Source organism: Schistocerca gregaria, chromosome 1 (genome assembly GCF_023897955.1).
Source record: "Schistocerca gregaria isolate iqSchGreg1 chromosome 1, iqSchGreg1.2, whole genome shotgun sequence".
Lineage (NCBI taxonomy): Eukaryota > Metazoa > Arthropoda > Insecta > Orthoptera > Acrididae > Schistocerca > Schistocerca gregaria.
In genome coordinates this window covers 1018257573-1018272027 of record NC_064920.1, presented here as the reverse complement: position 1 = coordinate 1018272027, position 14455 = coordinate 1018257573, and the positions used below count along the sequence as shown (strand labels likewise).

At 40.2% G+C, this 14455-nt stretch overlaps 1 protein-coding gene across 3 annotated transcripts in view; it reads left to right on the top strand.

Moving 5' to 3' along the window:
• The window catches only part of LOC126278936 (somatostatin receptor type 2-like), a 1529331-nt gene that overhangs the window by 453610 nt on the left and 1061266 nt on the right, over positions 1 to 14455 (top strand). For 2 of the 3 annotated variants that reach the window (XM_049979217.1, XM_049979237.1), the window contains one exon: positions 11300 to 11343. The exons of the other annotated variant lie outside the window; for it this stretch is intronic. The gene's annotated coding sequence lies outside the window, so the exon portion shown is untranslated. The remainder of the gene's footprint in view (positions 1 to 11299; positions 11344 to 14455) is intronic. 3 annotated transcript variants of the gene reach the window in all.

The following is a 14455-nucleotide window of genomic DNA, read 5'->3' as shown; positions in this document are numbered from 1 at the left end:
GACATAATTCGAACATCGTTGCTGTAGCGCCCTGCCACAATGGAATGGAGTAACTTTTTGTTGTGTTTTTCATACTTTCCTATTTTTGTCCATCCCACGCCTCCGATAAGCGATTTCTGCTATCAGGTTTGAGGATCGTGAGCTCCCACTTGCTCAGTTTGTTATTACTCATTGTCGGTAATTGATTGTTTCTTATTATCGTTATTATGATGATCGATTGATTGCAGCTCTTCAAAAACAATTGACTGGAATGATCCTCTTAGTTTATGTTATCCTTTGAAGGATTCATTTTTTGAATTACAGTGAGAAAATTATGTTACGAGATTCGAATAAAACTTCAACTTTCATTGAATTTTCAATCTTTGACAACACTGCCTGGTTGAGAATTACGTTTCAGTATTATTAATCAACTTCGCTCGACACCCAACAGTAAAATTTAGTTCTTTACTTGTCCACTGCTGCTGAACGATTGTTCGCGACTGGTCGCACCGTACACTGCACCGGCGCGTGGTCATAACAAAACGATCGAGATATAGCAAGGTGACCTCATAGCCTGGGAAGATTCAATTTTTTCCTTACATTCCTTGAGAAGGTTAAAAATGCAAGATATGAAAATCCAAGCAAAGCCAAGAGCGGAAACATTCAAATTACGCAAGACAGGATCACAAAATCGTAATGAAGTTCAGGTATCAGAGTGTTATGGTACAAATAATAAATTGTGCTGTAAATTATAGATTGCAGTAATCAGTCCTCCTTTTTAAGTTTTATTATCCACATCTAGATTTCGGCTAGAAGCTAGCCATTCTCTGTGCTAAGAATACAAGAAGTACATAGTCAGATGATGTCACAAATGGTAGAAGTAATCGCTTAACTCATATGATTTGTATATTACATACCACTATTATATTCTCTCAAAGCATGTAAGACCCCGCTGATCGGGCTTCACCCATAGTTCATTGAATACTACTATTTGTGGAAGGCAGGCTGTATGGAGAACACATCGGTTGGTTACATGGCGCCATCTACATTAACCACGTATATAAAATTCAAGGGCTGTAAACCACTTCAAATTTGTATGAGAATTACATAATATGAAATATAAGTACGTAAAATTCTTTACATTGCAGTCCGACTTATTTCATATTTGCCAGCAAGTAATAAAATTTCCATGTTCACTCCTTGTGAGTCCGCTATTATTATTAAAACATCTAAATTACGTCAGATGACTAAAACTTTTTAAATGTTTTAAAAATTTATAATAAACAAGAAGACACGTGCTTTATACACCTATTAGTTGATATGGCCCTAATACATTTTTATCTTTATATTATATATCCCTTTATTAAAACATAATAAGTATATTGTTCATCATATTTACTAATCAGTTCATAGATGGTGCCAAATGTTACATGCATGGCTGGTGCAATTTGGCTATTCCGCTATAGATATAGACGGCACCAACCTCATTATCCCTTATCTAACTAATAGCTGTATAAAGCACGTGTCTTCTTGTGTCATATACAGTTTTAAAACATTTAAAAAGTTTTACCCATCTGACGTAATTTAGATGTTTTAATAATAATAACGGATTCAGAAGGAGTGGACATGCAAATTTTATTACTTGCTGGCAAATATGAAATAAGTCGGACTACAATGTAAAGAATTTTACTTATGTTTCATTTTATGTAGTTCTCATGCAAATTTGAAGTGATTTACTTCCCTTGAATTTTGTATATGTAGTTCATGTATATAGCGCCATGTAACCAACCTATGTGTTCTCCATACAGCCTGCTTCCGCAAACAGTAGTTATTCAATGAACTTTGGATGAAGGCTGATGAACAGGAACTTACAAGCTTTGAGCGAAAATAATAGTCGTATGTAATAAACAAACCATATGAGTTAAGCCATTATTTGCAACTTTTTATGACATCATCTATGTACTTCTTGTATTCTTACCATTGAGAATGGCTAGCTTCTAACCGAAATTTGAATCCGCATAACAAAGTTTTAAAAAGGACGACTGATTGCTGCAATCTATAATTTTCAAGTCAATAAGTCGCTGAGTGAAACCGCTTTCCGTATGGAAGGTAATGTGATGAATATATTGTGTGCCTAATCAGAATCCAACCAATGTAGGTTGCAAGAGATAGTATTTGTACAAGCTGTGGTGCTTTGATAATGTATTTCCTTTGTGACAGATTATAAGGAAATCCCGTTCACCCGTTTCTGTCAGTTTCAGTGCGAGGGTGAATGGGTAAGATGTCAGCGGCAAGCAACATAGAATGCTTATTATCTACCTAAGAATAACCTACCATATTAAAAGGAAGAATGTGTCAGTTACTAGCAGTGATTTATCACACAATGCCACCCAAATACTACTCACTACATAATCTTGTGTAACAGTTTAGAAAGAAATACTTATAAAACATCAATAATACTGATAACTTTGTAGTAAACTTACGACGCTGTGTACAGTAAAATACAAATGAAAATCAGTGAGAAAGCACTTAGCACAGCGCTCTTCACTAGGGCAAACAAAATTTAGCGTGCAAGGCAATATTAACTGCGGACCTGACAGCACCTTGTGATAAATGTGCTGTCTCACCCGGTTTTAAACAGAGATACTAACCACACTGATATAAAAAACAACAATCATTCCCCAATACTCTAACACAAGACTTAATTGAATGCTTAAATCCAAATAATTGTAATGACAGAAACAAACACAAGTCTCCTCAACTAGAGGAAAAAACATGAAAAATAATGATATAAGATCTGAAGACTTTCCCTATCGTATTAAGGTTAACAGTAAGATGAACGGTATTAACATATATTTCACAGCGTTATCACATTTTCGAAGAATACATCCCTGTAAAGTAGGTAAAAAATATCCGTAACCAATAAAAGCGTACATAGCGTTTCACTGTTTACGTCTCTATGTGCAGCACTCACTCGAAGCCCTGACAAAACATTTATCGCACTGAGCTCTGCTCTTAGTGAACCACAACTGATTTCGATGAAAGCTCTCACCAAGCGTTGATATACATCAACAGTGACAGCTGAAAATGTATGTCCCGACCGGGACTCAAACCCGGGATCTCCTCCTTACATGGCAGTCGCTCTATCCATCTGAGCCGCCGAGGGCACAGAGGATAGTTCGACTGCAGGGATTTATCCCTCTCACGCCCCCATGACACCCACACTCCCAACTTAATGTCCACACAGTATTTTCGTAGTGCCCCTGCCCATTACACTCGTTACTCACGGCAAAAAATCTTACCAAGTCCCGCAAGAGTTCGGGCAATGCGTGTGCATCTGTACAGAAGAAGAAAGTCAATGGCCCGTTAGCCCTAACTATATGTCCGAAAGAACAGATACCATATTCATATATAGTTGAGGCTAACCTTCTAGCACCTCATTGAACGTATGCCTGCGAGAGTGGAAGTTGTTATCAAGGCTAAGGGTGGGCCAACACGGTATTGAATTGCAACATTACCGATGTGGGGCCCACGAACTTGTAAGTCATTTTAAGCCAGGTGTCGGGAATTTTTTGATCACATAGTGCACACAGTTGGTTCGGACATGTCCGAAAGAGCAGACACCATCTTCAGATACCGTTTTCGATAGTTTGCAACGAGATTTTTCACACATATTGCTGACAAAAGTGAAGGATTGTTGAGGGTAAAACGTATTACGAAATGGATTGGTATTTTGCGAATCTGGATTGACGTCACATGTTTGGCACACATGAAAATTTGTGCCGGACCGTGACTCGAACCAGGACTTACAGCTAACCGCGAGCGGTAGCCTTAACCACTTCGGCTATCCGTACACGTCTCCATGACCGATCCAACCTTTCATATGTCACGTAGTCACAACAATTACTAGCTCCCGCACAGAGAGACAAATATTATACCATCATTTTAGCCGATTAAAGCATGGACACATCAGTGATAGTTACAATGTTGCTGTTTATATAGTGTCTGTATCTTCACAATATAACGCACGCATCTCTGAAGGACATTGTATTGTGAAGATACAGAAACTGTTGTAAATGAGTAGCCTTCACTTGTGTGTATGTTATCGAAAATACAAATCTGGGAATGTGGATTGACAACCTAAATGTGGTACTGAACTCAAAGCTACATTACTTCCATGAAATTGAAAAGGGTCCTGTGATGTGGAAACCGATCTTCCACCTAAGCAAATAAATAAGCAAAGCAATAATTTCATGCTTAGTAGACATGGTCAGTCCGTACTGTTTGAAGAAATGTAACTGCATAAAAAACTGTAATGTCGACCTGTATAGGAATGTAACTTGAAACACACGAAAATTTCTGCACTGGCATATGGCCCTGGTAATATAAAAAAAACTGGCACAACCTACGTTTCGCAAAGGAAACGAAACAATCACGTGTTATGAATCTCACCTGCAAAATTAAGTACTGGCAGAAATACCAACTCAGTAAAACTCCGATACAGCTAAAAGAATACTGCTGAAAACTAACTACAGTTGGTCCAGGTAAATTAGGGATATAATCTTGATACAGAATGCCAATGAAGCATATGACTCAACTTTTCAGTTAGGAAGGAATTTATCCAAAAATAAAATCATTTAATCTAGTGATTTCCATGGTACAGTAAATTAACTCAGAATATCAATTAACAAAAACTCGACTGCGACGAGGGTGAAGTGGACCAACAATGCAAGTCTACAAAAATAAAATAAAACGTTTTATCTCATCAAATAATACCTTGTTCTTCATTTCAAAGCCTTTGTTACGGCGTTGCTCTCTTACATTGCACACCGTAGCTTTCCACTACTGACTCTAAAGATTATTCGACTCCACAGTGCTGCCGTCCAACGGAGATACTGTTGCCTAGCAACTGTTACTCTGACCACAATAGGTAAAGGATATCATTTTCCTGTGCAAATATTAACTCATCCAGCAGCATCATCAATAAATAGTCATCTTACATTGTATATACTCAAGCCTTTGTAACCGTCAGTAAGGGTAAGTGGGTCTGAAGTAATAGTGGACTTGTGCAGCACCCTGCTGTGTTTCCATGGTTTGACATAAAGTGGTTTGGAAGCGTCCTTGAACTACGTTTTGGCAAGGCGTGATGGGACAGGTACGGACAGCTTGAGGAGAATGAGAAATACACCCCCATAAACATGTTGTTGTTGTTGTGGTCTTCAGTCCTGAGACTGGTTTGATGAAGCTCTCCATGCCATACAGTAAAGCTGCATGCCCTCGGGAAAAATTACGGCTGTAGTTTCCCCTTGCTTTCAGCCGTTCGCAGTACCAGCACAGCAAGGCCGTTTTGGTTATTGTTACAAGGCCAGATCAGTCAATCATCCAGACTGTTGCCCTTGCAACTACTGAAAAGGCTGCTGCCCCTGTTCCGGAACCACACGTTTGTCTGGCCTCTCAACAGATACCCCTCCGTTGTGGTTGTACCTACGGTACGGCTATCTGTATCGTTGAGGCACGCAAGCCTCCCCACCAACGGCAAGGTCCATGGTTCATGGGAGGGGGGGGGGGGGGGCGGGTCATACGTTTTTCTTATTAGGTGCATTGTGCTGTCATCTACTGCCAGGTACTCCATATCAGCGACCTCAGTAGTCAATAGATATCGTGAAAGAGCAGAATGCGGCGCTCCGCGGAACTCATGGACTTTCAACGTGGTCAGGTGACTGGGTGTCATTTGTCTCATGCACTTACACGCGCGATTTCCTCATTCCTAATCAACCCTAGGCCCACTGTTTAGTGAAGTGGAAAACGTGAAGTGACATGTGCAGCACAAAAGCTCGCACGCCGACTTCGTCAGTTGACTGCCAAGAGACCATCGACAGTTGAAGAGGGTCGTAATGTGTAATACGCAAACATCTATCCAGACCATCACACGGGAATTCTAAACTGCATCAGGATTCACTGCAAGTACTATGACTTTCCTCCAAGTGGTGGAAATAATCGATCATGGCGCATGCGCACTGCCCCGTACCACGACGACACATCACAGTTCCGTTCGTGCTAACACAGACAACCTTGGCGGTAGACACTCGTAAGCCAAACACTCGGGTGAGGGCCATATACAAAGGTCACTGCACTCATATTAGAAGGCCATCATGTTGGTCTTAACACCAGGCATGCGCCCCACATGTAATAGCAGTCTACATAGTACTACACATTCTGTATTTAATCTCACTGGGGTTACCACAGCATGCACATGGAGCTGAACATAGATTATGGTCATGTAGAGAGTTCTTGGATGCATGGCATAAATAATTTTAATTAATGTAATCACAACAAGATGGTTTAATGTTCTCCGTATGACTCCCTCCAGCTCTCCTCTGAGGATACAATGTAAACCGCCCAGATGGTCCTTTCACCATAATTTCCAAACCCAAAAAATGGTACATTTCGTACCAGTTTGTTACATGTCGCCCTCATAGTATTACAATTTTAATGACCACCAGAGTAGTTTACGTTACCCATCAGATAAACGAAAAGCGCCTTAATTTACACTGGTGTTGGAACAAGGCTCGTCAGAAGACCATCGAAGCAGTTCTCCGTCACTGAAATACAGGTGAACGTGCGAGGCGAACACGCAACACCGTCGACAAAAATCGGTTCCCTAAAAAGTGCAAGGGTCTGTTTGTCTCACCGACAGATGATAGCTGTTCGTTGCCGTCACACTTCGAGAAGCACAGCACGTGATTCACCGACCGCAGTGCTGGCAAAGGATGTGAGAAATGCGGTGAGACACGGCTCTCGCGTCGCGTTGCCAGCAGACAATGCCGCGGCGCCACGTGTCGCACAGAAGAACGTCCCCGTTCAGGGTCGCATCGACAGACAGACAGCGATAGCAAAACATCCGAAAAGACCCTGAAGCGCAGCGGGGAACAAAGCTAGAAAATACTCGCAGAGAGAAAAGTTCTTCTGAGCAGATTCTCCGTTACTTTCCACGAAATTAATTTATCAGTGCTCGTAGCATTCATACAGAAGCGGATATTTACTTTAATCTTCATTTATAATGTTTTATAAGCTCCACCCAAGTGCAGTATCCAAAAAATCTGGCAGGATTGTGCAGCGGCTCAGGCGCTGCACTTGCATTCTTGAGAAACAGGGTTCAAAGCCCTTGATTTCTCTAAAACGACTAAGGCATAGTTGGTTCGCTAGTTGCGAATTCCGTAGAGTATTTGACTAAATTTTTAATGAAATGATGATGCACTAGTCAGTTTACAGGTATTTTTACTTAATTTTATTTATTTATTTATTTTACTTGTAAATAATAGATTTCAGCTGTCAGTCGTTCTTTTGAAATTTTATTGGCAGATCTAGATTTCAGCTAGAAACTAGCCATTCTCAATGCACTATCATTTTTTATCAATGCATGTGATGCCAATTCCAATGAACCTTGGATGAAGCCCGACCAACAGGCATTACATGCACCGATCAAATATGATATTGCATTGAGAATGGCTAGTTTCTAGCTGAAATCTAGATCTGCCAATAAAATTTCAAAAGGACGACTGATAGCTGAAATCTATTATTTGCAAGTCAATATAACCGTCGCTGCGTGCAACAGCCTCTGACTGGAGGGTAACTTGATGTTTATTTTTTCTTCCACACCTCAACCGTTAAAAACGGAACTCTTATGCAATCACTTTGTTGTCCGTTGTCTGGCCGCTGGTTAAAAAACCTTTTTCTCAGAATCGGGAAGACGAATCAGGTTCAAATTTATGCCACAAGTTTTACGTTACCTTGATGTTATAAAAAATTGAAGCTCCTACGTCAATGCACTGAAAAGATTAGAAAATGGCTCTAAGCACTATGGGATTTAACATCTGAGGTCAAAAGTCCCCTAGACTTAGAACTACTATAACATAACTAACCTAAGGACATCACATACATCCATGCCCGAGGCAGGATTCGAACCTGTGGCCATAGCAGCCGCGTGGCTCCGGACAGAAGCGCCTAGAACCGCTCGTCCACAGCGGCCGGTTACGGAAAAGATACGGCCGTTTATATCATATATTTTGACGCTCTCAGACTCACTCATAGGAACCTATAAGGTGCTTGCCGTTGATCTGGAATCATGAAATCTGGCAAGAAACGAAGTTTACAGTACAACTAAGAGGAAAAAATTGAAATTGTTAATTTGTAATTGCATTCTCCGACTGTTTGCCTATCCGCCCGTCCGCCTACTAAAATCCCATTCTCTCAGGGAGAGGTGCATTTTGCACTTTTTTTTATTCACCATTCTACTTCTTCTGACTTTTTGATGCGTCGCGCTGTGAGTTCCTCTCCTATGCCACCCTTTTCATCTCAGAATAGCACTTGCAACCTACGTCCTAAATTATTTGCTGCACGTATTCCAGTCAATGCTAGCCTCTACAATTTTACCCTCTACAGCTCCCTCTAGTACCATGGAAGTTATTCCCTGGTTTTCCATATATTTCTTTCCTCGTCAATTCTACGGAGAACCCCCTCATTCCTTACCTTAGCTTTTGACTTATTCTTCTATAACACAACATTCCAAATACTTAGATACTCTTCTTTTTTTGGTTCCACACAGCTCATGTTTCATTACCATACAATCTTGTGCTCCGGACTTACATTCTCAGAAATTTCTTTCCCATATTAGTGCCTGTTTTCGATATTAGTAGATTTCTCTTTGTTAGAAATGCCCTTTTTGCCAGTGCTAGTCTCCTTGCTCCGGCAGTTACGAATTATTTTGCTGCATAGGTAGAAGAATTCCTTAACTACATCTATTTAGTGATCACCAACTCTGATGGTAAATTTCTTGCTGTTCTAATTTCTCCTACTTCTCGTTGTTTTCGTCTTTCTTCGATTTACTCTCAATCCATATTCTGTCCTCATTAGACTGTTCATTTTATTCAGCAGAACCTGTAATTCTTCATCACTTTCAGTGCAGATAGCACTGTCCTCGGCGAATCTTATTCCGTCATTCAGGCATTTCTTGTTTGATGTATAGATTGAAGAGTATGGGTAAAAAACTGCGTTCCTGTCATACAACCTTACTATCACAAAAGGTTACATTGGTAAATAAACTACTGCAGACGCAACGCATAATACTTGTCTGTAGAAAACAGTCACAACAAGATCAGACAGTTGCAAAAAAACAACATTCATGGTACAGTTGCTGTTGCCAAACTTCTTGTAAATTTTGTAACAGGCGGTTTCAGTGAGGCAAATCACGTCGAACTTGCATTACAGTGAAAAATTATAATGTTGTCAAACAAGTCTACTTTTCCATTTACATCTGCTTTAGGATGGAAGAGTGACAGGGACTGTCAGTTGTTGTATAGAAACTTTGTTCTCAGTGGAAGAAACGTTAGATTACTCAGCTGTTGAGCTCACATTTGAACATTTCTTTCTTCTAGCATTGATTGTATACCTACTTTATAAGACTGGTTTGTGACTTCCGTTCTCTGTAGTATGTGTTGTATGACGGTCACGTTTTGGGAACTGTGTCCACACCCACTACGTTCACAGTACAATGCAGAACTTCCACCTACACACCCCTTCTATCTAATAAGGTTTCGAAAAACCGATAGGGTTAAAGTGCATGATAACAGAAGCAAAAACATTCTTATAAACATAGGTCACTTGCAAGAGAATTTTGAATATGTTCTTAGGAACCGTCGTAGCTACGAGCCCCCATTGATTACTCTAAGGCTTATTGCTCTAGCTAGTATATCTGTAAACTTTTAAATTAAGTCCTTATCTAATCGTATTCAATTGTAATTCATGGCCCATGACTGGGGAATGTCGAACATGCATGAGGCGTACGGGCATACTTTGCTGCACAGTTAAAGCACCATTATGGTCTGCGACAGGTAGGTCGAACCAGGCCTGCGTTCTAAAACCAGCTGGCCTCAATTCTCTGGATTTTTCTATCCAAGCTCATCTCCAGCCCTCCAACCGCTCAGACTGAAGAACTGGGAGAGCGAATTGCACAATTTTGTCAATATTTGTGAAATAATAAGGGTATATTTGAAAGAATTCGCAACTTACTGCAGAGTTAATTGCGGTATTTCGTGCAAGAGCAAGGACGATATATGTAACAGCTCTTTTAATTGGTCTGAGTTACTGGAACGTTTTTGCTTCTATTGTCGCGCAGTTTCACCCGTCTCAGTCTTCGTTACTGATTATGATAAAAATTCCTGCTCATCGCTCAGATCTCTTACGATCTGTATTCTTTCAAATCACAGTAGAATTCCCACACTACCAGTTTTATACCTCTCATATGAGCAACACCGTTATCGACTTGAGGACCAGCGTCAGCTCCCTTTCTTGCAGTATTTATAACCTTTCTCACCTTGATGTGAAGTTACATACTGAGCCATAAGCTCTTTCGGTATGCGATCGAAAGCGGTATTCAACCTCTTTTCCGGAGCTAAGCAGCAGCCTGCGAAGCATCCCTCCAGGGCAGACGCGTGTGGTCTGCCACGTCAACTTACGCCGCCGCGGATCAGCTCGGTGTCAATTGTTCCTCACCGGCAACAGGACGGCAGGCTTTCAGCAGCGCCTGGCGGATGTGTTTGACGTGGATGCTGCAAGAAACAGCCTCAATGGAACAGCTCCTTGACTGAAAGTCTGCACTGTCAATCTGTCAGGTTACATGCCTGAGAAACACGAGGATCGAAACTGCTGGAAGACGTCCTTGGTATTGCGCCTGCTATTTGGTGTCTGCGGCAGTTGCAGATACAGTAGAATGACTGAGTCACATGGACTCTTTTGGTGAGCCTATTTAAGTGCGGACTGTACGAGAATCTATCTGGAGATATAATGTATGTTTTATGCTTCAGTTAATACCACTGTAGCAAACAGGCGTTTAGTGGTATGACCTTCGGAAATTTGTTTTGCTTCACGCCTATGACTGTGTGTTGCCTTTGTTCTCTGTGCATAATTCATGATTATTATGAGTTGTGTCTGTAATGGTCACCCAACATGAATGCAAGTTCAGCTTTCCTGTATTAGCTGAAGCCGTTCTGCTTCAGAACATTTTTATATGTATTTTAAAACTGTAAGACGCATGCATTTCTGTGTTACAAGTATTCCTCTTAATCGGATTGGAGTCCGACTTATAACTTAGGAGTGTTATTTGGGCTGGTCTGTCTTAAATTTGTTGGTACTTCTTTAGTCGTTGCCTTTTGTTTTATAGTGTTTTTTAATAGCGACTCTTTCTCTGCTCTGCGCTGATAACTGAATGTTACTTTACTCACATGCAAGTCTGCTGACAGAAATGTATTTCTCTCTGTTTTAGGTAATGCTGTACTTGTTAACCTGTGTTGAAGAGGAACCACTGGTGTGAGTTAAAACTTAACAGTTTGCTTCTTCAGAGTAAAACTGTTCAGTTTCTGTGACTAGAATTATAATGTTCATTGTTTCCATATGCTATCTACACCTGTTCAATTTCTAATACTAAAATTGTACTGTTCATTTGTTTGAAGTTTCTCAGAATTACTTAGGACTTGCTAAAGAAATACATAAATACTCTTGCACATAAAATAATGACTTTTCTGGTTCAAAAGTCATTTTTTGAACCTGTCAGCTTACCACACCGAGGTCCTCGCTAGTTACAGCATTTCACATACCCACAAGTCAAAGTATAGTTGATTTTGATCTCGAACAAACTACTTTCCCCACTTAGCGGTTTAAATCATTCCCTTCAAGCTATTTAAATAAAAAGTATTCATTCCCCACTCCTACTCCCCACATCGTTACACTCGTAATCTAGGTAGCACCATGTTCTACTCGTATTAACAGAATGAAGCATAATTCTTCTCAAGCCGGTTTGACACTCTACCTTTTTTGCTCCTCTCAGCTCTAAACATGTCTTTCAGCTTCAGACAATCTAAATGTGTGGTCTATTGCTCCTGTCAATTACCTTTCTTATTCAGAGGTTGAAAATTTTTAAGAAAGTATTTCGTTATATACAGCAATATGTGTAGGGGAAGAAAATCCCCATGGACATACCACCACATGAATGCAAAAGGCATGATTAATAAAATCCTTCGATTCCTGCTGCCGGAATCGTCAGAAGTGCATTCGGAAGACCATGCTTCTATGGCCTTAATTAGCGCGAAACCTTTGGAAGGTACTGCAGCTTGTGAATAGCTTGAAAATTTGATTAAAGAAAAACAAAATAAATCTGTGCATACTATTCAGCCTACGCGAGCGAAGCAACGAGCGCTAATCTAGTCTGTGAAATAAATCTGTATGTGAGAGAGTAACAGTACCGTTCTATTAACTCTGTTACAGCATAATGTTAAAAAAAAAACGAGTAGCCCTTCTGTCAATTGCAGTCTCTCTCAGCTCAGCTCCAGGAGAAGAGACTATGTTTGTGCTACGTGATAATTTCAAAGCACTTCGCTGCCGTACGTTTTCATTTATAATTAATCCAAATGAAGCATATAATTTTTGCGCGCGTATTTACGAGGGACAGATGAACGCTACGGTTATCCGTCAATTTTGCGAGTGTGTAAGCTCTGTAATAAAGCATGAGCGTTAAACATATGTTGCCATCACCGTAACTTGTCATTCGATACGAACACTCGAAATACGAACATCGTAAAATGGAATTAGGGCTCAATTCGTAACTTTTTCAACTATGACGTCAACGAGAGGCGTGATTAAAGAGGAGCTTACTCGGATAGCGCCGCTCCCCAGTATTCGTTATCACATCTCATGCGATTTTCCAACGTTGTAAATATTGTCATCGTAATACAAGTTATAATATACGAGACTAGGACATCTCCGCTAATGATTCCATTTTGAGTAAACAGTAATATAGAAATTTTTAGATTATTTTTGTTTGCAATACACAGGGGCTCTGACTGGTAATTCCTGCACTCTTTGGCCAGCAGTATTTAGTGGGCCCATGATATCGCCGTTTATCTTAATCCTATACAGGTATTTTGCAACACTTAACATTATGAGAACTGCCTGCTTGTATTACAATATGTATTATAAAAAAAGCTACCAACTATTAAATGAAATATTTTGTGTAAGATATTTCATTGTTCCTTGCCATTATCGGTTTCCAATTTCTGCTCAACATCAGGTGGTTTCATTACAGGACGAACTGCTATACTGACGCTGGATATTTTGTGTGCCATGTTGCCCTAAAGCGACCATATTTTAACTTATGTGTATTCAGAAAGGAAAAGAGAAAAAAATGTAAGTAGGAAAATGCATTGTAGCTATACAGTAGAGGTATTTACATTGAATGTTCTGACTGCTTTTAACATTTTCATCTTGGTTTTCCAATATTTCTTGTTAAAATCTACAATAAACCCACTACCTTAACTACTTAGTAAGTGCTATTATTTACATACAACTGCAGCGATACTATAGGCAGCAAAATTTTCAGTTCCAATGACAAATAAACAAACCGAATAGGCTGCTATCAGTACTACTAAGTTCTTTATTACTAATATCTGCCATTTACTGCCTGCAGCGTTACAGATTGTGCCAATAAATGTACAAACCTATCACAGTCTATTAGTCGGTGTCCAACGAGCTACGTGGCACTGGGCCTAAAAACGTTTTTTACCCGTTTCAGTCTTCTGGAAAAGATAACTTTCCAAAATGATGTACGTCAAATGCTAATTCTAATTCTAGATTACTACTAAATTAAGTACTGTTGCCAAATTCATGAGAATCCTCCTCTTCAGAGACATGGCGGATTCCGTCATTAATGGCGGCCAGTCCACGCCCTAGCGACAACGGACAGGTGAGACTTAGCGTCATCTTCTATCTTCTGCTGGTGGTCGTTTCTCCGTAGGAATTCCCTCAAGATCTTCTGTGAGTTTTCATCAGCTGTTTAACATATGAAATGTTTCCTCTCGTCATGATGAATAAGTCGTTATCTAGGCTCGGCTGCTACATCATCATATGTGCGGCACACATAGACGGTATGGTCGAGAATGAGCTCTACCGCCCCACAGCCACACGCAGGTGCAGCCCGCTTCTCAAACCGCCACAAATAAACCGCGACTGGTGCCTGCCCTGTAAGAAAAGGCAGCAGTCTCCTACTTGGTTTGAAGTACTTTAACTGCAAACGTCCCCTAATGTTTGGCAGCAGTGTAAAGGTCCTCCTTCGAGATGCCTCTGCTTCACAAGATTCTAGTCAAAACTCTTCTCTCCGCCTCTTAGTATTTGCCTTATCCGCAACTTCAACCCACAGAAGTTCAGCCTTCTTCTCAATTATGCCCTCTTTGACTCAATATCATGCAGTCTGTTCTCTTATTTTGATACCATGGGGGCAAAGTTCCAAATTTTTTTCATATTTTCGGATTTTTTACTCATTATAAAATTTGCAATTTTCCGAATAAAATGATTTATTTACCACTTATAAACTATATAAATGTCATGCCCAGTATTAGATGGGCATCAGGTTGAGGAATGTAAAACAAAG